The sequence below is a fragment of the Physeter macrocephalus genome, chromosome 10 (assembly GCF_002837175.3).
Source record: "Physeter macrocephalus isolate SW-GA chromosome 10, ASM283717v5, whole genome shotgun sequence".
NCBI lineage: Eukaryota > Metazoa > Chordata > Mammalia > Artiodactyla > Physeteridae > Physeter > Physeter macrocephalus.
Genome location: NC_041223.1, coordinates 29,810,720 through 29,834,476, shown reverse-complemented (window position 1 = coordinate 29,834,476; position 23,757 = coordinate 29,810,720). Strand labels below are relative to the sequence as shown.

General features: G+C 38.7%; 1 protein-coding gene across 1 annotated transcript in view; it reads left to right on the top strand.

Moving 5' to 3' along the window:
* Nucleotides 1–2,007: 2,007 nt before the first annotated feature.
* The window catches only part of TBPL1 (TATA-box binding protein like 1), a 29,778-nt gene continuing 8,028 nt past the window's right edge, over nucleotides 2,008–23,757 (top strand). Inside the window, exon 1 of the mRNA XM_007103496.4 lies at nucleotides 2,008–2,123. The gene's annotated coding sequence lies outside the window, so the exon portion shown is untranslated. The remainder of the gene's footprint in view (nucleotides 2,124–23,757) is intronic.

Sequence of the window (23,757 nt, the reverse complement as noted above, 5' to 3'; positions counted from 1 at the left end):
TAAATCAGACCATGCCACTCCACAGCTTAAACCCCTTCACTTCCACTAGCACTTGAAAGAAAATCCAAACTCCCTTCTGCATGGTCTGCAAGTCACTGAAGGTTCAAGGCCTTAGTTTCTCTCCAACTTCATCTCATGTGCTCTACCCCTTGCTCTGATCATGATGCCCCATCCACTCTAATACTCCAGCACAGCAAATTCTAGCCCATACTGTTCCCTCCGCCTGGAACACTATGTACATCCCTTTCAGATAACAGTTAAAATGTTACTTCCTCAAAGTCATCTCCCCACTACCCCGCAGACATTACTCCCTAACCCAGCCTCTTGTTCATTTTCTTCATCACACATATTCTTGTTCATTTTCTTCATTAAATAATTATAATACAAGCTATAATTATTGAATATTATTCAAAAAATAAATTAGTAAAGAAAATGAAACAAAATGGAAGTTCCATAATTCTACAGTGCTTTTAAACGTCAGATATTCTACTGAACAGTCAGAGTGGGAAGCAAAAGATCTAGAGGCATCCTTGAAGACCCCGTAAGTAGTGAAACACTCAACTGGTTGTCTACTCCCAAATCCCCCAGAAGTCAGCCCAAGTCTTTTCAAAAGGACTGTGGTGTTATCATTTTTCATGCAGGATTCACACCAATCAGAGGCCAGGTACTCATGAGCCCGCCTCATGGCCTTTTATTAAATTAGAGCTGCCCACTGGCCTCATGCAGGGCCAGAGGCTTCTGACTGCAGCCCAGCCCTGGAGCAGAGGCCTGCGCCAGCCTGGGAGTGGGGCTCTGGGGGTGCCGCGGGATCCCGCGCTGCCTGGAGCTCCCAGGGCCGTTACTCGGGTCTCGCTCCCGCAGGCAGCGCCTTTCAGGTCACCCCGTGAGGGTCCCCGAGGACCCCAGCGCAGCCGTTCAAACTGGCGAATGTGTACCCCTGGGAGTCCCCCGGGTCAGTTCACGGCTACTTGGGAGCACAGCCGAGGAAGGGTCTCAGTCCCAAGCGCCCAGCTTCCACGTGAGCCGAGCCGCCGCTGCTTCTGCCCAGCGCCCCAGTCCCAGCCCGCAGCCGCCCTCTCCCACCTCGCATCCTTCTTGGATCCGGCTACGCGGCTTAGAAGCCTCGGCAGTGCCTCCCGGCTCCCAAGGCAGAATCCTGATCGCAAACCCAAGCTGAGTAAGGAATATCGAAGGGACAGGCGACAGAAGCTTGACCTAAACTCCCTGCGTTATCTATCTATCTATCTATCTATCTATCTATCAATTTACCCGTGTATCCATTCTTTCATCTTTCATATCCTATCGCTCTATTTTAGGACTAGGATTAGAATTCATTCATGAGAGTTTGATCGCGAAGTCGTAAATTAACCCGAAAAAGCGAAGTAGGACTTTTTCACAGAAAATGTCTTCGTTAGAATTAGAAAATAAAAAAAATTAGTTCCTTAGGGCTAGCTTCGCTAATTATGTTGAATGGTGGACCTTTTCTACAAATTGAATGAGCTAACGAAAGTTCCAAGGTTTTGGCAAAAAACAAACAAAAAACCCTAAAATCCGTTTATATTATACTGTACGCCAGAAATTACGTGCGCACGGTTAGCTACCAGCTAAAGATGTACAAGGGATACATAGTTTTCTCGAAATCTTTTCAAGCGGTTCTCAAGCAAAAGTCTAGCCTAGTCCACACCCACCAGCCCCACCTCGCCAAGGTCTCCAGCAGGCCGGGCCGGACCTGGGCACCAGGAAGGAGGAAAGGAAAGCGGAGGAAGGGGCGGGGGAAAGTGACGGGAGCAGTGAGAGCCGGAAGTGATTGGCTAGCGAGGAACCCAGGAGCGCCCTGTCCGGCGGCGCTCTAGCCTCCGCGCGCTGTCTCTGTGCTCCCCCGCGTCTTGTCTATTTATTGTCGGGGGGAAGCAGCGGCCGCCCTGTACCCGGAACAACAAAGCACGAAAGACGGAGCCCGAGCCTCGGGGGCTCCTAGCAACGGGCCGGGGCGGGAGTTCCATGGAGACTGGGGAGCGCGCCCGCCTCATCATTATCCTTGTCCTCCAGCTTATCCTTCGCGTCCGCCGCAACCGGCAGCAGCGCTGCCGCCGCGTCCTCTGCCGCCGCCCGCTCTTCCCACGGTAACCCCGTCGGCGACCCTGGGCGGGGGGAGCGCGGGCGACCGAGCTGCCTGAGTGCCGGGTGCGGGGCGACTTGGCGCGGGGCTGCGTGTGCGGAGCCGGCGCCGTGCTGCGGGTGGGGGGTGTGCGGGCGGATGCCTGAGGGAGAGGCGCTCAGATGTAGGAAATTGGTCCGGGGGCCGAGGGAGGGTCCAGTTCTTAGGAGGACAGGGTGATATTTGGGGGTCTCCTCAGGGATAACGGGTTGGGGGTGGGGCGTCACTGCCTGGAAGCGTTATCCAGCGAGGTGTAGGATAAGAAAAGAGGTATTTTATTTTTCCTGTTAGCCACCACTGGGAAAGACAGGAGAAGGGAGATTCCCCATCCGTCTCTGTGGAGCCCTCCCCCAGGGGAAGAGAAATCGTGCAAAGATGCTAGCGGGTCCGTTGCTTCCCAGAAAACTTCCAACGGCCTTTGCCGCGGCGGGCCGGCTTCCAAATAGCACCTTTGTCGGTTCCTGGTTCTGGCAATGCCAACAGCCTCGCTTTGTTATTATTAGTAGTAGAATTAATCGAAATTAGACTTGATGAAGAAGGATCTGGAACATAGTAGGTAGGGCTAAGCAGGCTTGAGAATCGGGATAAGCGCTTAGTGATAGCCAGTAGAAGCTCTAAAAGTAAATTTAATTGGGAATGACGGTTTTTAAACTCTCTCCTTCTGCCGAGATGTGCATCTGCGGGCTGTGTCAGTGTGCTCATTGCGATAGGATTCAGACTGCAGCCAATCCACATCTGTGAGCTCTCTGACTGCATCTGTCACCTGCAGTTCCAGAGCGACACTGGCAGTTAACCAGCGTTAGGCTTGTGTATTTAGGGTTAAGAACAGTGCCTTAAAACTGGCTCAAGGAAAGAAACCGAAACAAGCTTGATGTGATTATTGTGTGAAGAAATAATAACAGATTCCTTGGGGAAACTGGGAAAGGGAAATATGAGAAGGTTCAGCTATTCTAGCACAATCTGCAGTCTGTTGGAAAGTTTGAGAAAATGGCAGTTCATTCAAATCGAGAAAGGATTTTTATCATTGTGTGGTTTAAAGAATTATTCGCAGTTGATATGTTAAATGCCAGTTTATGCTATCTCTTTAAGCCTTACGTCTCTAACTATTTAATGGTTTTATGCTTTCCAAAACCATTGTAGGTCAGTAAATGAGGTTTTCCTGTGGCGTGCTGAAACGGCCATGTATGCATACTACAGTAATACTATTTTTGTGTCCAGTGGGAACAAAGCTCTTTATATAAAGTTGAAGATTAAAGATGAAAATAAAATTGATAAATAACAGAAGCAATGATGTCAACCACAGTCTCTATTTGTTCCTTACCTTTTTCGCTAAGTCTGGCTTGTCTTAAGCAAATAGGTTTCATCCTTGTCCCCCAGCCCGCTTTTTTCGTACTCTGCCCTCGGAATCAGTCTCAGAAACTGTAATGATCTGCTGCTCTGTGCTCTTGATTGGTTGATGCCAGAACAGAGTTTTTGACTTTGGCGTTTTCATGGAATTGAGGTGCAGCATCTCTTGTTATGGAATTTCATATGTGTGCAAAGAGGTGGGCAGTTTCCTTTGACAAAGATGGGAAGTATAAACATTGGGAAACATAAAATTGCATTTTAAACCTCTTAAGAAGAAAAACCTAATATTGTCATCTTTAGGTTAGTGAATCAAGGACTTTTTCTTAATCTCTTCATGTAGCTGTACTTCTGTGAACGTTGTTCTGGGGGGGGTGACCACACTTGAGGCTATTGGATGTTGAGTCCCAGGATTTTCTCAGTGTGTATGAGACTTAGTGAGTTCCCTCAGTCTCAGGGCTGCCATCACACTCACTTCATTTAGATTTTATTTGCCGTTGCCTCTATCCCTTACCCTTTCTGTGTTTGAGGGGGGAAAGGATTTAAGCCCCGACTTCCACCTTTATTAACAATCCCTGCTTTCCCTGCTCTCTGCTCCAACGCTCCCAACGTTCTGTGTTGTCTTAGTTCCTCTCCTTACTTAATCACATCCCAATCAAAAGTGATTTTTTATGCTATTTGTATTATTTCTGTTTCTTATGGAATTTTCAACATATGCCCTTGGCCTGTATATCCTTTGCATTAATGTTACTTTGTCTGTTGCATTTTCCTTCTGTATCCCTCCCCTTATATGGAAAATGGAGTGATCATGTCAGATGCTCTGTATTTATTCTGAATACAACAGGTAAGAGCCTTAAACCAAGAATCAAGACTGTATTGAAATAAGGCACGTAAAAATATTTGAACGTTTAGGAATAAAAGGTGTTTCAGAAGTCCAGGTGGTAACACTGTAATTGGAGATGTAGTCACTTTTTAAAAAAAAAAGGGTACTGTAGAGCCTGCTGTGTGTTTTTAATTGAACCTTAGATTTTCATAATTTGTACTCTAAAAACCTTTTCTTAACATCCATCTTTTCTGATCATTTTGCATCTGAACACTTGACTGAAATTATACTTTGCCAAATTAGAGGGAACAATTTAAGTGAGTCCCACAATTTTGTTTCATGTGGAAAACTGTCATGTCGAAATTTGTGTGGATGTATACATATATAGAGTGTGCAGAGTTTGCTGTAAAGTAGAATGAATACATGCAAAATCTATAGCTGAATATTTTTGGAGAGTGTTCTTTCTTAGCACGGGTGTGGCACAGTATTTAAAAATCAGCAAATATTGTATAATCTAGTTGAGTGGGTATTAGTGCTGTTTTTAGGTGAGGAGGCCCGTAATTACCTGGTGATTGATTTCTTTCTGTTGCATCATAGACCATGTGATGAATTATTATTGCTATGAAAAATAAAGTGTAAATTGATTGTAGAATTGATAGTAGAATGTTTCCACAATGGCCCAACACCTGTAGTGCTTTAAAAATTTAGCTGTATTGTGACATTTAAATTAATCAATAAAGATTTCCTGAAATTTACACTCATGTTTGTTGTACCTTTAATATGTCTGTTGCCACGGCAGGTGTACAAAGCTGGATGAAAGTGTTTCTCTTCAGGTGCTTTTTGTGCACTTGTAGATAGCAGAGAAATGTCATGCATAGATTCTAAAACATGACAAACATAAATTTGAATTTTAAATCCTCTGTTACATACTGCCTGGTGCTATAGTTATTGGTGTACAGATTTCATCATGCCTGCTAAATTAGAAGTTTCTTGGGGACCAGGACTGTAAGTCGCCATCATATTGTGTGTTCATGTTGCATATGTGTGTGTTTTGAAGATTAACATACTAATAAAAGGATGTATATATATCTTATTTCTTTCACTTCAGGGACTTATCTAGTGGTTGAGGGGAACCTTTAGGCATCTAATCTAATTAGGAATCTAATTCCTGATGCCTAAAATTAACTTTTTATACTGGCTGCAAATTCTAAACAGCAAAATTTCTCAAACATGATTAGGGCTTTTTTTTTTTTTTTAACCAATTCAAATAATAAAAATAATGGTTTACTGCCTTGAGTTGATAACAGTATTTGCTCTTGTGACATGACTGCCACTTTGGGTAATTTCAGAAGGGTGAAAGAATATATTTATCTGAGGTCTTTCCAGGCCACGTTGACAGATTTGATTTTTGTATTGTGACACAATTTATTTAGAAGAAAAATGGAGTGTATGTGTTTGTACAGTTGTGAAAAAGCAAGATTCCAGAAGTATGTCATTAGTGGAAAGGAATCAGGTCATATCAAAAATTGTACTTATCTGGTCTTATGACTAAAGGGTGACAAAATTCACAATTTGGTTTAAATGGCTTGTTTTGTAATGGGAGGTGTGCTGCTGGGGATCCCATTAAATGCTAAAAAAAACACAAGGTGAATTCTGGGACAGTTCAAATCAGCCTTCGTGTGGGAGTCCATAATGAAGCTGTTTAAAATTTCACCAAAAAAATGCAGCACAGAACTTTGGCTGGCGATTTTGACCATGCAGTATTCATCCATCAAGAAAGAATACTGACAATCAGATTGCATCTGAAGGACAGTCTTCTCAGGACATGTGTGGATGACTCTTGGTACTGTAATTGTGTTTACCATCATAGACTTCTGTCCATAGACCTTGATCCATGATACGTTTTTGTTTTTTACCTCACTAGGTGAGAACTCACAACATTTTAAAAGAAGTCAAAATTTGTTTTTATTAACTAAATGGTTCTAGAGAATCAGGCATTAACCTTTTTCCTTCTGATAAATTACAAGTATTTTCATTGTAAAACCAGTTTTGATCAAAATCAGTTACGCTTTCTTGGGATTAGGGTTAGTATAGCGCTTAGGAGTATGGACTCTGGAGACAGGCTGCCTGTGTTCAGCGTGGTGGCGATGCTGCTTGTTAGTGGTGTGGCCGTGAGCAAGTTTTTTCACTGCCTTCATTCCCCAGTTTCCTCATCTTCAAAATGGGGTTCATGTAAGAACTACCTCATAGGGTTGCTGTGAGAAGTGTAAAGCACTTAGCACACTGTTCTGCAGAGTTAGCTGAAAAAATACTAGCTGGTGCTTGACTCAGTGGTGTGAGGTGTAGTACATTAAAGGTGAACCATTAGGCCACTCAGATGCTTTGTTTCTTTCCTTTGGAGGCTATTAAAACAGTGAAATTCTTTGTGATGCTGGCTATTGGACTCATCTCTGCTGTTAGATCTTGGGAGGGGGAAGCACTTTTGTTTTAATTTTGAATCATCACACAGACATCTGGTTATCACTTATGGCAGATGGATGCAGTAAAAAGAGACATCTCTGTTTCTTGGAAAAGGAAGGCCAACAAAGCCCGGTCTGGCACCATGTTGCAGCTATTGAAATGCTATTTCCCTGTGGACTTGACTGCTTGTTTAGTTGTGTGGTACTTCTGAATAAAAGGAATAGACCCCAGTGGTTTCATTTAGCAGAATTAGTCCTTTTTTAGAAGACACTGTTTTTTACTTGTATAGCCTTAGATGGTGGTAAACTTGAAACTTATTGGTGTCATTATCACTTGGGTTTTCTGTGTCACTATAAATGTGCTCTACATAGTAGCTTTCTTGTAATTTTAGAGGTAGCTGAAACTACTGCTGTGCTCCAATAATTCAAGTGGCTCAGGAGTGACTGCATACGATTGCAAGATTATTTGTTTATGGTAAGGCTGACACCAAATACTGAGGCTGCCTAGTAGGGGATAACCTGACCATTATAGCTTTGTTTATCAGGCTGCTATTGAAATGGCTAACTTTTTAATGTTAAATCCAAATGTTTTAGTTTAGTTGTATGGACCTTTGAAACTGTTGACTAGAAAATATTTCTCTTAAGTGCAATGTATCACAAACTGTTCTTTCCTATTTTAGCTAATATGTAGGTCTTAGTTTTTAGTTGAAATAATATTTTTTATAAAACATATAGAAGTTTATATAAAACATTATTAAAAATATGTTTTGCTTTAAATATACAGGGGTAAAGTTTTATAACTCTTTCTTCTATATTGTGCAGTTTTTGTTTTAGTTGGTTTTTATAACCACCCCGCCAAGAAGATTGGCAAATATGCTTGTATTTAGAGGCATGACTTCTGTTTTCCTGATTGAAGAGAGTGACATTTAGTTGATACTGTTGATTTCATTGAGTACTAATAATAGATGAGGTGTTGATATAATATTGTTAACATAATTCCTGTAGTTATCGTGGATTCTGGGTCTAAAAAAATAATTGAGATAAGCAAGGAAATGATCATGGCTGTTTCATATATGTACTCGCACATGTATATATCCTTTAATTTTAGATATTCTGAGGACTGTATTGGGAGATTTTTAGGACAGCAGGTCTGCAAAGTGTCAATACTGTTACCCAGAATAAAACCTGGGTGTTTTATTCTGTCTAACACATTGTTAATGTTTCCCTGGTGTTCTTAACACCGCCCTTTTTCAGGGACAAGTGTTGCCATCTTTCAGATATGAAGATAATAAAACCAGTGTGTAACCCAAAAGTGCAAATCTGAAGATGGGCATTTGGTTTATGAGTATGGCCAACACTTATAGACCCTATCATTGTTTGAACCTCTGTTAAGATTCACGATGAACCTGCAGCTTATGTGGAACAAGAACCTCTCCATTCTTTTTAACTTGCCAGATACTTTTGTTGAACCACAAAACCTTTTTATCTTTCACCTGCTTATGGCTGCAGTGAACCTCTTGGGTATCTCCAGTTTCTTGTATGCATGTGCAACCTAGTGAGGTTGTAATGAGCAGCCGTTAATTGCTTATGGGTTGACCACATCCCAGGACGTGGCAGGTTAGGGTGGTGGTAGGAGCCACAGCCATGTTCAAGGCACAGTCACCAGTTCATTAGATCTTCCTCAACACCAACCTGGTGTGCTCATCTCAATGGTCCACCAGATTTTTTAACTCAGTTCTCTACTCTTTTTTGTTGTTGGTGGGGGAGGACCTGAGGTAAGGGATGTGATGTGGCTCAACAGTTCACAACTGATAAAAAGCTCTATGAATAATACTTCTTTCATTATCTCAGCAGCATATTGCTAATGTAAATCTTTAGAGAAAACCTTTGGCTGGCCAGTAATCTTGAAAATTCTGGTTCAATGCATAGTGTAAACCTACTTGGGTGATAGTTTAATCTGTCTGTACATTAAGAATGTGTGCCTTTTAAGTTACTCTTTGTAGGCATTTTGTTTAGGGCCTCTTAAATTAGAAGAGTTTCAGATGTCTGAAACTATATTCTTCACTTAATTTGTCTGTATTGTATCCTCACTCTCACTTTGTAAAGAGAGGAATAATGGCTTTATTATCACACCCTGTTTAAAGGATGGTTGTCATGCTGAAGCTAACTGACAGGGTAGCTAGTCTATAACCAGCTTTCATGGAATAAACTTAGGATATGGATGAGTTAGGAGCCTTGAGGCTGAAATGGAGAGTGTAGCTTAGGAAAGGGGAAAGAGAATATATACCAAAAGCGCTAAGGGTCAGTATGTGTGTTTTAACCAAAATTATTCTTTCCTTGCATCAGAACTGTATTATATTTCTGTATTTGTGAAAACTCCTGGAACACAGTTGCCCTTTAGGACTCGGGGGTCTGAACTAAAACCGGTCTATTGAGTTGATGACCAAGTGCCAGCCACTAAGCCACATTCTAAAGACACACATTTGTATTAAACCGTTCTCTTTAAGGAGCATGGTACCTACAGTCTAGTAGAGTAGACAGTTATAATACAGTCAGTACCTTTACATTTGCTGTGCCCTCTGCTTGGGATCTCTTCTTTCAGTGTTTCATGTGGCTGGCTCCTCCTTATCCTTCAAGATCTCATTTTAAGAATAATTTCTCATCTCTGAGGAAGTTAAGGGACCTTCCTGGATCACTCTAGAGTTTCTCTTTATAACATAGATCACATTCTCTAATTATTTTCATGGCTTGTCTTTTCACTGTCTGTTTCTTCCACTGGAATACAACTGCCATGAGGGTTTCTTACCTGACTGTTTTGTTCTGAGCTGTATTCCCAGTGTCTAGCCGTAGTGCTTGGTTCACATCAGTTGCATGCTAATGAATACAACTGTGAGTAAGAGTTTGTTAGTTGAAGGAGTGGGGAAGGGGCATCCTAGGCAGATATAAAATCAGGAAAGGGTCAGCTGTTGCAAGAGGAGTGGTAAAAAGTTTTGCAACAGTTAAGGTGTGTTGGAAATGGAAGATTAGGTTATAAAACATAATTTGGAGACCTGAAACTCACTGCATTCTAAGCTGTCTATGTAAGAGAGCCAAGAGATATTTATTTAAGCAGGGGTGTGGCACAGTTAGGAAGATAATTCTGGTAGCTTATTTGGTAGATGGACTAAATTGTGGAGACTGCAAGCAGAGAATTCCACTAGAAGGCTGTAGCCTTAATGGCACGTGAAAGCCTAATATAAAACACTGATGCTTGGGATGCAGAAAAGAAGCTACATGAGAAGTTAACTGGGTGTAGGAGAAAAAGAAGAAATGAAGGATGATTCTGAAATTTCTGATTCAGGTTTGAGAGTGTTGGGTGGTGGCTCCATTAACTAAAATTAAGAATCTGGAGACAGCAAGTATTTCTGAGGGGATTAATTATAGTTTTGGATGCGTTGGTTTACCTTAATGAATATGCCTAACAGACAGGAATATGGATTCAAATCTCTGATAGGTCAGGATTGAAGTAAGAGCCATAAATTTATGGGTAGCAGTTGAAGCCTGGAAAGCTTAAATTAGAAAGGGATTTAAGGCAGTTGTTTACAACCTTCAAGGATCTTAAACTCATTTGAGAATATGAAGAAAATAATGGCCTCCTCAGATGTACATCCAAATTTGTGTGGATATGATTTCAAGGGGGTTTGCACCTCTGGAACCAATTGTTGAGCTCTTCAGGGACTGTTGTGGACTTCCCTGAAGAATTTATGACATAAGAGGCAGACAGAGCAGTATTTGAGATGGGGAGAACCTAGGAAAGGTGCCTCAGAAGCCAAGGATAGGGGATGGTGAGGAAGAATTGGGAGAATCAGGTGTTGCCAGGGCTTTATGCTCTGGAGAGGTCCAGTAGGAGGGAGTGTCAGCTGTGACATTGGATTCAGCAATGAGCAGTTCATTTGTAACATTTCATCCCATGCAGAGGCAGAAGGCAGATTGTGACAGTTTAATGCATGAATCCAAGTTAAGGAAACGATGCGTGGGAAAGAGTGCAGAAGTCTTGGTGTTGTCTGTGATAAACAGTCCTGATATGAGAATATAACCCATTTTAAGGACCTGCTGAAAGGGAAATGCCATTATTTTGTTGACCTGTTGTGTCGTTTCAGCCCAGTGGTTCTCAACTGACTGCCCCATTAGAAACAACTTGGAAATGTTTTTAAAATCAGGTCCCTACAAAGGTTAGTTAATCAATATCTTTGGGGCTTGTGCCTCTTTATAGCTTTTATTTTGTTTGTTTTGTTTTGGCTTTTTCTTAAAAGTTAAGAACCAGTGTTCCCATCAGAAAACCTCCTTATCACTCTTTTTATGCATATGTGTTAGAATACTTTCTTTAATTGTACGTTATTATCAGTTACTCAGTTTACTGTTGTGCTGGGTTTAAATCAGTGCCCTTTAGTCCTTCTCACAGACCTTAGTTTCCAATTTTAAAAATTTTATGGCTTTCTTCTGATCTTCAGCCAAGTTTTACATATTTATCTTTTTTGAGTGATACAGCCCTCAATCAGTGAAAGATCTGGAAACAGGAAATTCTTATTGGTGCTTACATGTGGAAAGAGTATTCATTCTGCAGTCCCTTTTGCTTTTATTTAAGTGTGTTACATTTTTTACTAAATAGTAAAAACTATTTTTTAACTAGAAAAGTTTGAACTCTGTACACTATTTTCCAAGTAGCTAATTTCATAATCTTAGTTTCCTTTTTTTTTTTAAATGGCAGTCATACGTGACCTAGACCTTAAACAGGTTGTCTCCATTAGAGCAGACATTTTATATGAAGGGTAAACCTATAAAAGCAGTTGAAAGGAAACTGTCAAAATAGGAAATTCCACCCGTTGTGTTTTCAACTTGCAGTGCTTTCTCTGGATTAAATTCTTGATGAGCTGTCAGAAGTTCAAGTTTGAATCCTGCGTTCATACCCTTGAAATAAAAATCAGATTACGGAAGAAATTGAACTTTATGCATGCCAATCTTGACACCAACCACAAGCTGAAAGAGGGTTTATTCAGATTTTTATCAACCTAATTAATTAACATTTTTACTTGTGAAGAAAATGATAATCTTTAAAAAATTTTGTTGTGTTATTAGCATCAGCTTAATGGCTAGAGTAGTCTCACAAATTGTAGTTGCTTATTATGGGTAACTTAGGGCAAATATCAAGATTCTCTGTAAAGAGACAAACTTCCTCGTTTTTTAAATGATAGCTCATAATATGGGAAAATAGGGTTGCATGTAAGACCTTCTGGGAAAAACTGAGGCCTTACACTTTAAATGAACATGATAAATGTACACTTTAAATGAAATGAACATGATGAATAGTTTTGCTGCAATTTAATATTCAGTTTTCCTGTTTTTGCAGGTACCTAGCTAAGTAAATGTTGGCAAAATGTCTTTTGTAATTTGTAGTAGACTTGATCAGACTCTTCTCCCCGTATCTTCCTCTCTCCTTCTCCTCCAGACTCCCAACTCCCCACCCCCCCCAAAAAAACCCACACAATCAACAACTACTTTTTGTTTTGGTTTGAAACGGGTTTGTTATTGTTGTTGTTGTTGTTTTAATTCACTGTTAAATTTAGTTGTTTTTAAAATACTGATTTCATTTACCAGATACATCAAAATTGTATTCTTTATTTTTACCCTTGCTTTTAGCCCTGAAGCAACATGATCTGTTTTTGTGTTCCAAAGCTGGAGAACCACAATGAATAACTGGAAATCCTTTCCATTTTTGAACATTTCTCTATCCGTGGAAGATGAAGAAAGGAGATAATTATAGTAACAATAAGAATAGCTCGATTTGAATGCTTACTGTGTACAAGTACTATGCTAAATGCTCTGCATGAAATTTTAGTTTTCCCAGCACTTGGCACTAGGTTCTGTTATCTGCCTTATCTTACAGATGTGGACATTGAGGCACAAAGGCGTTAAATAACTTCCCCAAGGTCACACGACTAATAAGTGGTAGAGTCTGGATTTAACCCAAGTAATCTGCTCCACAGCCTGCGCTCTTAAAACTTGTGTTTGTGTGTGCATGTGTAGAGATGCTGCTTTTTAATAATTTCAAGCTAACAGTTAACCTCTCACAGACACTTTATTGAATGTGTCTCATGCCTTGGGAACTATTCAAAGACTTGGGTACAAAAATAAGTAAGAATTGATCATGCGCCCAAGGAGCTTATTGTCTACCAAGGAGACAGAAATACAAAATTTCACTATAGTGTGGGAAAGTGCTGTGTAGTAGTGCAAATAGCAGCATGGTCATGAGACTCGGAGCATTCATCATGGTAATGGATGCTCTGGCTCAGTCTTGGAGATCAGATGTCTTAGTTCCTTTGATTTCTTATTTTACCCATCATGGTTTTAATTACCTTCTGTATGAGGGTTTCCAAGTTTTCACGTCCAGTCTAGACCTAGGCCCGTCCTGAGCAGTGGCTCTTATCTGATTGTCAGTATCTCCTCTTGGATGTCTCACAAGTTCCTTCAAGTCAACATGTCCAAAACAGAATCCTTACTCCTCCTCCTTTTCCCATCTCCCCTTGCAAACCTGCTCTCCCTTCAGTGTTCCTGTCCCAGTAGATAGTATCTTAGGCCACAAACCTAGAGTCATCCTCCATCTCCCTTTTCCTCTTTCCCATATCAGTCACAAAGCTCTGTTCACTCTGCCTCCCAAAAATGTCTCTCTTCAATCTACTTCTTTCCGTCTTCATCCACCCTGCTCCCACGACTGTCCTCTCTCACCAGGACTGCCTCACTAGACCCTAACTGAGTTTTCTACCTGTTCTAACCTTGCAGTCCATTCTCCTGTTACAGAAATGGCAGTGATAGATTTTCATGAAAAGCAAATACATTATGTCATTTCTTGCTTCTCTTTAGCCCACCATTATCTTGGGATAAACATGAAAATCCTTAACTTGGCCTAGAAGGCATAATTTAACCCCTCCCTGCATCTCCAGCCTGGTCTCATGCCACTTTCCATCTTCCCACTCTAGCCAGGCTGGCCCTTCTTCACATCTGAACAGTTCACACTGCTCACTCACCTCAGAGCTGAGAACACCAGCTGTTCCCTCTGCCAAGTCTTGGTCACTGCTGGACCCCCGTCCGCTGGGACTGGGCCTGATGCTTAGATTTCCATTTCGTTGTTACAGAATTGATTGAATGAAGGTGATGCTGAGCCATAGAACAAGTAGGAATGAGCTAGGTACAGAAATCGGGATTGATCATTTTTTAGCAGAAGGAATAGCATAAGCAAGCAAAAGGCTGATATTTCTTTACATATAAGAGCTTTTTATAAATCAGTAGGATATCTCAGAAGGAAAATGAACAAAGGATATGAGGCAATTAACATAGAATAAATACAAGTATTCATATTTGAAAAGTTCACCATTAGTATTCAAGGAAAGTCAATTAATTCAATATTGCTATTTTTCTTATCTCAGGTTGTCAAAGATTTTTATAAAATCCTTTGTTGACTAGATACAACACCATATGCATATGATCTCAATCTTGTTTAATATGCACAGATAAATATATGGATTTAGCAGCCTGAAAACATATGATCTCAGTCTCGTTTAATATGCACAAATATATGAATTTAGCAGGCTCATATTAGCATAGAAAAACAGCAGTAATTATCACTGTGGTGGGATTATGGATGACTTTTTTTTCCTTTAAGTATTTTTTATGTAATCAGAAAATGACATGCCATCTTTTAAAATCATGTATTAAGACCGTGTAATTGAAATACTAAGAAATCTATCCAAAATAAATTTTGCTTTTACATAATAAGGAATCTGTATGCCAGATTTCTCATCTTTGAGTGTGAATCGCCAGATTTCAAGTTGTATTCAGTAAAATACTTTTTTCCTCTTATAATAATTCATTAGTTAATATTAATGTTAGCATTGACTAATGTGACAGCACTTTAATAGAGCATATTATAATTTGTGAGGTGCTCATTAATCCCTCAAATCAATCATCATTAGTTAATGTTAGCATTGACTAATGTGACAGCACTTTAATAGAGCATATTATAATTTGTGAGGTGCTCATTAATCCCTCAAATCAATCATATGGTGAGTAAATAGTGTTGTTTGTATTTTGCAAATAAGGGGAGAAACAGTTTAGAGTCAGCCCCCTGTCACATAGCATCCATTAGACATCCAAGATTTCTTACTTTACAGATACATATTAGTACATATTAAAATAGTGAAATTCTTAAGCAGGCTACTGTTTAAGCATTTTTAATATGGGGTAAGTATTTGATTATGTATTCTTAAACTGCAAAATACTTTTTTATACTGGAACTTTTTCATGGCATTGTAAACCATTGACTTATCTTTCCTTAAGCAGTCATTTTCAGAAAATAAGCATCATTTAAATCTTCCTCCACCACCTTTTAGGCATCATTACAAATATTTTCATTGATTAAAACATATTAATATACTCCTCTTTACTATTTTTTTTAATAGATAGTTGCTGGCAACCCTCAGAGTTGTTTAAAAAACAGTATCTTTCTCTGTAATAACCTATATGGGAAAAGAATCTGAAAAAGAATAGATATACGTAAAAACTAAACTAACTAAACAACAAACTAAATCACTTTGCTGTACCCTTGAAACTAACACAACGTTGTAAATCAACTATACTCCAATGTAAAATAAAAAATAAAATAAAAACAGTATCTTTGTAATTCTCTTAATGTAGATTTTTAAAAGTTGTAATAACCATTTTGCTACCAGTCTTCAGAATTGGTATTTAGATTAAGTCAGAGAGAAGGTGGAGACATATGTAATGAAGATAGTTTAACTTTCTGTTTAACTGAATGCAGTGATGGTTTTGTACATCAAATACTTTTGCTTTTATTTAAGCAATTAACTGTTTTATATGAGTGGTATACTACATAATCCTTTCCTTTGGAATATACAAGGGTTTTTGTGCCCAGGCATACTGTTAATAAAACTTTCTTCATGTGGCTAGAACACAAAAATGCCAACCCCAAGGACTGTTGGTATAAAGTATAAGCTGTTGGGCCGTGCAGAGAAATCTTCATGATATGATGTCACCATGCCAAACAAAGAATTTGCAATTTGGTCATCTGCCTCTGCCGTTGCCTCCAATGCATCTTTCTCCCTTTACTGCCCATTTGAACACGAATGCTTGTTGAAGGGAAGGTGGGAATTTCAGAATTGGGATGTTAATTTAACTAAACTAACATAATAGTTCTAGAATGAAAATTGAAATTTAGTATGTAATTCCTAAATTTGTCTATAGTATGTCTTCATGTAAGATGTTGGAATCCTGGGATTTGAGAATTAGGTGGCATCTTAGAAACCATCTAGTGGGGCTTCCCTGGTGGCGCAGTGGTTGAGAGTCCGCCTGCCGATGCAGGGGACACGGGTTCGTGCCCCGGTCCGGGAAGATCCCACATGCCGCGGAGAGGCTGGGCCCGTGAGCCATGGCTGCTGAGCCTGCGCGTCCGGAGCCTGTGCTCCTTAACGGGAGAGGCCACAACAGTGAGACGCCCGCGTACCGCAAAAAAAAAAAAAAAACCGAAACCATCTAGTGGCATCTTCCACCAATAAGAGAATCATTCTATAACGTTCCTAACTTGGTTAAGTATTTTGCCCTACCTCCCCTTTTTTGGGACACTTACCTTCCGTTGAGGCTTCTGCTTTGCAGGTATTTGCTTTTTGGTGTGGCTTTATGAGGCCTGCTTCCGTGCGACTTTATTTGGATCTTTCAGTTTCCTTTTTATTCAGACATTTGAGAGCGACTGCTGTCTTTCCTTTCTTGTGCTAAATGTCCTGAGACTTTCCTCATACAACTATTTTTATATCTCATGCCATCCTACTTTCCTCTGGATATCTGGATATCAGCGCCCTCTTTAAATGATAAGGTCAGGATATTCTAGATGTTTTAGTAGCAAAGAGGCTAGTAATTCCTTTGCTCTGAATACTCCTTTCTAACCTAGTTTTTCTTTTTTTTGGTAAGTAATATAATTAAAATCCATGTTGTCTTAGTGTGACCTATTGTAAGGAAATTCTTTTTTTCTTTTTAAACAGCTTTTAAAAAATATGGAAATTTTTAGACAGAAATGTAGGGAGAGTAGTGTACCAAATACCCATATATCCTATCACCTAGATTTAATCATTAGTAAGAGATGAGGCAGTAGTATGGTACTTTTTTGTCTTAAAATAAGATTATACGAGAGTAGTGTACCAAATACCCATATATCCTATCACCTAGATTTAATCATTAGTAAGAGATGAGGCAGTAGTATGGTACTTTTTTGTCTTACCTACTATCCAGATTCATTCTGTACCTCAGAATAGATTGTCCAAATTTGTTTGGTTTCTGTGGTAAGATTCCAGGTAATGAGGGACTCATCTGAAACTTTCTCCAAATCTATTTGTCACCGAGTTCAGACAGTGGAAGAGTCCTGTATCTTAAAGTAAATTACAGACATGGCATTTCCCCCGTGAATATTTCAATATGCATGTCTGAAAAATAAGCATAATTGTCTACATGACCACTCTATTATTTCACCTAACAAAATTAACAGTAATTCCCTAATGTCATCTGTCATACTCAGATTTCCTCTTACAACTCTTTTGTTCAAACCAGGAACCAATGAAGGACCATGATATACAGATGTTTTATTCACTTTATTTATTTTTTTATTGGAGTATAATTGCTTTACAACGTCGTGTTAGTTTCTGCTGTACGATGAAGAGAATCAGGTATATGTTTACATCTCTCCCCTCCCTCTTGGACCTCCCTCCCACCCCCCACCCCATCCATCTAGGTCATCACAGAGCACCGAGCTGAGCTCCCTGTACTGTACAGCAGGTTCCCACTAGCTACCTATTCACACATGGTAATGTATTTGTGTCAAACCTAATCTTCCAGTTCATCCCACCCTCCCCTTCCCCCCACCAGTGCCCACACATCCGTTCTCTATGCCTGCGTTTCTAGTCCTGCCCTGCAGATCCGTTCATCTGTACCATTTTTCTAGATTCCACATATATGTGTTAATATACAATATTTGTTTTTCTCTTTCTGACTTACTTTACTCTGTATGACAGACTCTAGATAAAAATGTGAGCTTTACATTTATTAGCATTAAATTTTATTGTATCGCTATTGCCCCATTGCACTAGTGTAGGGATCTGCAAACTTTTTCTTAAAGGACCAGCTAGTAACTATTTTAGGCTTATAGGTCATTTGGTTTTTGTCACAACTACTCAGCTCTGCCACAGAGTCATTATGTAAACACATGAGCATGTCTGTGTTTCAGTATGACTTTTTTTTTTTTTTTTTTTTTTTTTTAAACAAATCAGGCCCTGGCCCATTGGTTGTAGTTTGCTGACCCCTGCCTAAACTCTCATGATCTCTGTTTTTTTCTGTTAATGTGACTGTTCTCAAGTTTTGTGTCAATTCACTAAATCATACTATCTGGTTGCGATATTCTACTACCTGTGAATCCATTAAACAGTTATAGCTGCCATTCAGTGAACACATGCTGTATGCTATGTACTTGACATAAATAATCATATTTAATCCTTAAAAGCACCCGGGGAGATGCAGTGATGTTATCACCGATTTTCAGAGGAAAAAATTAAGACTTAGAAAGAGGTCAGGTAACTTACCCAGTATCACACACCTAAATGTAAACACTAAGTCACCCTACCCTTTTGTAAGGTTTATGCTGTCCTATTAAACAGATATGAAAGAAGACCCTCTTTCTAAAAGGCTTTTGTCCATCTTAATCATAGGCATGTGTTGAGAGATGATCGAGTAATCTGTTGGGATCAGGAACACAAAATGTCTCTTTCCTAAGCTGCTATTTTGGGGGCTTTATAAAGAATATGAGGTTAGTTTGGATGGCATATCGTATTTGTCGAAGGATGATCTCTAGGACACCACCTGGGTTCACACTGTCTTTGCAGTTGGACTATATCCAGTGTCTCCCTCCTTCTGCCATTTCTCAAGTCATGGACAGTAGTTCCGTGGTTAAACCTTTGAGGACCCACACCCACAGTGTCCTCAGATGCAACTTAAGTACACTTAAAAGTAGCTAGAATCTACTTTTCTGTATTCTCATGTGTATTTTATTCTTTTGGCTTTTAGTTAGATTTTTAGGGTTATTTTTGCATTGTTTTTATAACAGTGTTTATTGTGCCCTTTTAGTTTAAAATGTCTTTCCTGGTGTGGAAAATTTTAAATGTAGTAGTCTTGGATGTAATTTGTCTTAAAAACCGGGAGGTGGCGATGTTTTCCAGGTGATGCTTTAAGGTTGTAGTTGGAATACCACTGGAAAGAGGATCTAACTTGTCCATAAAAGTCAGTGAGCAGGGAAGAAGCTGTTTCAACTTCAATAATGCATTTTAATACAGTGCTAGAAATATGTTATTTCTTGAAGTAGGACAGCTTCAGTTTTCAACTTTGCTTTTTATTAGAAGGAAATATTTGACAAACACATGTTAGGCATTTACTTGAGAAACAGTACAAAACACCTATTAAACCATGTCTTAATATTAGGACTTGGGCAGTGGGGAAATTACCAAAGTCACTCCGTTGCCAATTCTCTGAATAGAATAATTGTTAACATTTTGGCATTTTTAGTACATACAGAGATATATAAACCAAAATGAACTCTATCAAACATATATTTATTTTTTACATTATGAACCTCTCCGTCTACATCCATGTAGTTGTAATTTATAAAGTCTGTTCAGTAGTCTGTTATATGAGACTGCTATACTTTATTTAACCAATCCCTTCTAGATGGGCACGTAGGTTTCTGTTCTTAACAGAATTGCAGTGTATAATCTTATTTATACTTTGCTCAGTTGAATAATTTCTCAAGATGCATTCTTAATGGTTGACTACAGTTCATCATATACACATATTTTAAATTATTTGAATGCGCACTGCCAGATTATCTCCTGTAGAAATTGTTCCAAATTATAAGAGAATGCTGGTTTACTTACATCTTCATCAGCAGTGTTTGATGCTTACCAGTATAAATAGTGGTATCTCATTCTTTTAAGTTAGCACTTCCTCATTACCAGTAAATTTAAAAACTATACATGTCTAAAGGCAAAGAATTTCTAAATAAATAGCTAATTAGTCTAAGAAAAATAATAATGGAAATGTAAATATTGTTAGAATCAAGGGATAATGAAAACATAATATATCCAACTTCAGATGTACCAAAAGCACTTGGTTATAATCGCCTTAAATGTTCATACGAGAATAGAGAAAAAGTTCAAAACTGAAGTATTAAGCATCCAACTTACTTTCCAATATAAGAAATTAGGAAAAAAATAGATCTGTAGAAGGAAGGAAATAGTGAACATAAGGCAAAAAATTTAATGAAGAGGATCAACTAACTGTCAATAGTTTGTCCTTTGAAGAAACAAAAAATAGAAAAACTTTTCGGCAAGATTGATGATAGGAAAAAAAGCAGGGATAAATGATACTATGATGAAAAATAGATAAGTATACTAAAGTTGAGGTTTTAAAATTGGTAAGAAAACCATGAAAAATTGTATGCCATAAAATTTTAAATTTTAGAATAAATGGAAAATGTCCCAAGAAAATTTAATTTAGGAAAACTGATTAAAGAAGAAATAGAGGGGCTTCCCTGGTGGCGCGGTGGTTGCGCGTCCGCCTGCCGATGCAGGGGAACCGGGTTCGCGCCCCGGTCTGGGAGGATCCCACGTGCCGCGGAGCGGCTGGGCCCGTGAGCCATGGCCGCTGGGCCTGCGCGTCCGGAGCCTGTGCTCCGCAACGGGAGAGGCCGCAGCAGAGGGAGGCCCGCATACCACAAAAAAAAAAAAAAAAAAAAAAAAAAAAAAGAAGAAATAGAAGACATCAAGTGTCTTAAAACTCTTAAATTGAATTAATCTTTTAAAATCCCCTAAGGAAACAAGAAACAGGTCCACACAATTTTCAGATAAGCTCTTCTAAAACTGTCTTCCAGAGAATTTTTTTTTAAAAAAGAAGAAGAAACCTCAGTACAAGTAACTCAATTTCGTTTCTTTTGTGGCTGAATAATATTCCATTGTATATACGTGGCACATCTTCTTTATCTATTCATCTGTCAGTGGACACTTAGGTTGCTTCCATGTCCAGGCTATTGTAAATAGTGCTGCAGTGAACATTGTGGTACCTGACTCTTTTTGAATTATGGTAAGTAAGAAAGAGAAAAACAAATAGTATGTAAACACATATATATGGAATCTTAAAAAAAAAAAACGGTTCTGATGAACCTAGGGTCAGGACAGGAATAAAGACGCAGATGTAGAGAATGGACTTGAGGACATGGGGAGGGGGAAGGGTAAGCTGGGACGAAGTGAGAGAGTAGCACTGACATATACACACTACCAAATGTGAAATAGAAAGGTAGTGGGAAGCAGCTGCAAAGCACAGGGAGATCAGCTCGGTGCTTTGTGACCACCTAGAGGGGTGGGATAGGAGGGAGGGTGGGAGGGAGACACCAGAGGGAGGGGATATGGGGATATATGTATGCATACAGCTGATTCACTTTGTTAAACAGCAGAAACTAACACAACATTGTAAAGCAATTATACTCCAATAAAGATGTTTGGAAAAAAAAAAAAGAAGAAACCAACCTAACTTGTATAATAAGTCTATGTCACCTTGATACTCAAACCAGATAAAGACAGTCCAAGAAAGGAATATTATAGGCAAATTCTACTTACAAACATAGACATATCAATCCTAACTGAAATATTAGCAAACCAAATCCATCAATGTATTTTTTTTAAAAAAACATGACTTACTGGGTTCAAGGACATAATACATATGTCATAACTTTAAGAGGAATATAGAGAATGATAAAACAATTCAGCGAGAGTAGAGATTTTCTCCAGAGGGAAGGTATGAGCATGTAATTTGGGAGAAGTGCATGAGGAGACATCAATTGTATTGTAAATTTTATTTTTTAATCTGGGTGGTAGGTACATAGATGTTCGTTTTTGCCATTTATGTATCTTAAGTATTTCATGCTATAGTGTCAGCAGGCTTAACAGCTTTGTAAGTTTAAATGCCACTCTAAAATACTATTCTTTTTTGTGGAGTTGCTTAAACACATTTCCCTTGGAACTGTACAAACAAGTTTAAAAAGTTTTATGTGTAAACCATCATGAAATATAGTAAAGTGTACTACATATGCATTTTCATGGATATGAAGGGAAAGAAAAAGACTCTTAGCTCTTCTTCATTTATATGAAAATGAGTGGCTTTGGAAGTAAAGCTTCAGACTTGCTTTTAGTTTTTAAAAATTTCTTCCATGCCTAGTATTAAAAGAAATTGTTTGGAATTCTAGGTAAATGAGAAATTTAATATAGGCTGAAGATTGAAATGTTGGATTTTCTAGCATTCATTCACCAAATAGTAAGAGAACATTTACTATGTGCCAGATATGGTGCCGAGCCATAGGTGTGTACAAACATTTAAGATGTAGTCTTTGACTTTCAGAATTTAGTAGGTGAAATAAATGGTCCAGATGTTTAACTGTAGGTACCATAATAGTTACAAGCAATTTGGAATGTTTCTTCCCTGGTGGGAATTAATTGTCCCCATGTTTTTTATAGTTGTGTGTGTGTGTGTGTGTGTGTGTGTGTATGTGTGTGTGTGTGTGTGTTTAAAAAGTTATGTGTGTGTATTTTTAGGAATAATCTAAGCCTTTTGAACTACTTTAAGAGGTAATCAATTCATTCCTCTTTAATGCTGACAATAGTTTCCTCAGTTTTTTACCCATTGATAAATGATTTAGCTTCACTCAAAATTGAAAGGGGTATGATAGGCTGTCAAGATGCTCTGTAGAAGTTGAGATTTGTCTCTTTCACTGAATTGCCATTTGAATTATCCTATTTAAAAGTGATATCAAATGCTTTAGCTTTAACAAGTTAATCTTTGTTAATATTTAGTACTACTCTTGTTTTACAAGATAGATAAACTGCAAATGGGCCTTTTTTTTTTTTGGTACTGTTTGAAAAAGGTGGAATCTTTCATGTAGTATGCCTTGCCTCTTTTTTTTTCTGAAGTACTGACTTCTTCATATTTTATCCTTGATTTAAAACCTATTAAAGCAATGATATATCTTCTGAGACTGTTTGACAGCTTACTCATATAAAATATGAATACTTCCTAACTTATGATGATCTATGCCCCTGACTTCATTTTTAGAACTTAAGTTGGTGATATATAGAAACAATCATCAATTTTGAATAAATTTCAAATTAATTAAGGCTTCTTTGCATTCTCAAAGATTTGCTTTACCCCTTCTTTCTTGACTTATTTTTTACCTTATATGTTATCCTTGTATTCTTTCCCAGACAGTTCAGCAGTTTAATACTCAGAGTAGTAGATCTGAGTCAATTTGTTTTAGCCTGTTTGTTGTAAAAAGGCTATGTGAAACAGTAAGTTTGACATAGTTTCTGCATATGTAATTTCTCTGTTAAGTAGTGCTTTTTGTGGCCTCTTATCATGGGATATGTGTCAGTCAGGCTGCATATAACTAAAGTCCACCATGGGGGCTTAAGATAGAAATTGATTTTTCTCTCACATTTGTAAAGTCTAGAATTAGAAAGTACAGGGCTAGTAAGGAGTTTCACAGTATCAGGGACTCGGGCTGCTTCTGTCTTACTATTCTTCCATACTCATCTCATAATCTCATGATCCCATATGGCTTCTTGAGTTCCAGCTCTCACTTCCAGACTCCATGCAGCAAGAATAAAGACGAGCAGAAAGGCAAAAGGATCTTCGCTGGTTCATTTGGTCCCTCTAAGCAGACTTCTCAAAAGACACAAAACCATTCATTTAACATTTCTTTGACCAGTACAGAGTGGCCCTAATAGATGTTGGGGTGAGCAGCCGGGAGCCTCTACCTCACAGTTATTTCCTAATTTTAATAGGAA